This window comes from Micromys minutus (assembly GCF_963924665.1).
Source record: "Micromys minutus genome assembly, chromosome: 21".
Taxonomy (NCBI): Eukaryota; Metazoa; Chordata; class Mammalia; order Rodentia; family Muridae; genus Micromys; species Micromys minutus.
The window spans coordinates 14,643,292-14,644,799 of record NC_137956.1 but is presented as its reverse complement, the minus strand read 5'-3'; the positions used below and the strand labels follow the sequence as shown (position 1 = coordinate 14,644,799).

General features: G+C 42.9%; 1 pseudogene across 1 annotated transcript; it reads left to right on the top strand.

Moving 5' to 3' along the window:
• Positions 1–406: 406 nt before the first annotated feature.
• Positions 407–1,236, top strand: LOC308434013 (armadillo repeat-containing protein 1-like; annotated as a pseudogene). The gene has a single exon. The product of its transcript is annotated as an armadillo repeat-containing protein 1-like (transcript).
• The last annotated feature ends 272 nt before the right edge of the window (positions 1,237–1,508 follow it).

The window sequence follows — 1,508 nt, the reverse complement described above, 5'->3', positions numbered from 1 at the left end:
GCTCTAGCAAAAGTGGGACAAAAGAGAATAATGTAGGATGAATATGAATTAAGTTCATCTAGGTCAAAACAATAATGCAATTCATCATTATGTATAATTAATATTTACTAAGAAAATATTTGATTATTGATATTACTCAGACTTATATTAATGGCGACAGTCCTTTGAAGTCTCCAATACTAAATTAAGATATTAAAATGGAGAGGTGAGAGGGTCACCGCTGAGATTGCTGCTCCTCGTCCACCAGTGACTCAGGTCTGTGGTTCTTTGAGTCTGGCCGCTGCTCAGGGTCTCTGCAGCCTGTCTTCTGCCCTGGTGGGTGCGGCTCTAATGCTGTCACAGGCTCCGGACTCCCGGAGCTCTGGAGGAATTTAAGGAGCTTTTATTCATGTGCACGTCATAGAAGATGAATTTATCCCTTTCTACTATGAATGAAGAGCCTGATGCTCTGTCAGTAGTTAATCAGCTGTGGCATTTAGCAGTAGATCCAATAAATAGAAGAGCCACCATCCAGGATCAGGGATGCTTGCCTGGCCTTATCTTATTTATGGACCAACCCCCCCCCCCCCCCCCCCCGTCTTTCACTCAGCTAAATGTTGTGCGAACAGAGAGAAGATGAAGGGAGAACTGGGGATGATCCTGAGCGTGCAGAACGTCATCCAGAAGACTACAACTCCAGGAGAAACAAAATTGGCCTCAGAAATCTATGACATTCTCTTCAATTCTCCAATATGGCTGATGACGATAGTTTTAATGAAATGAATTCACGTAGAAGGAAAGTTAAGTTTTTTTTTTTTTTTTTTTTCTGGGAACTATAAACAAACGTGCCAAAACAGCAGTTTTGCACATAGATGGTCTCGGTGAAATCTGTGTGAAGAGGCTTTATTAAAAATTAAAGGTGTTATTAGCTTTACTTTTCCAATGGCTGTTCAAAAATGCGTGGTGCGGATGCGTTCAGATTTGAAAGCAGAGGCTTTGGCGTCAGCCACAGCATCAACAAAGGTCATGAAAGCTCAGCAAGTTGTGAAAAGTGAAAGTGGGGAAGAGATGCTGGTCCCTTTTCAGGATGCCCCTGTGGAAGTGGGAGAGAACACAGAGCTTCCTGACCCGAGGATGAGAGTCCCACAAAGGAACAGGATAAGGCGGTGTCCCGGGTTGGGTCACACACACCCTAAAGATGGAGCCATCTGGTTGAGCACAGCTGCAAACTTTTTATCCAGATCGTTCTACTGGTGACTTCAGCTTCAGTGTTGGGCTCAAGGACTGCAAACCAACAGGGGTCCAGCTTTCCATCTGTGTGATGAACTGTCAAGTGCAATTTGCAATAAACTATCATGGAAAGTCTCTAGATCAATGACGTGTATGCTGCATTTTACATCTTACTGAACATTTTCTGCGCAAGACAGCGGATACACGTGAAGTTTGTTTGTGAAGGTATTTTGGTCTTGTTTTCTTTTGCTTAATTGCCTCATATTTTGTTTTGAAAAACGTAGATCCACTGTTAAAAC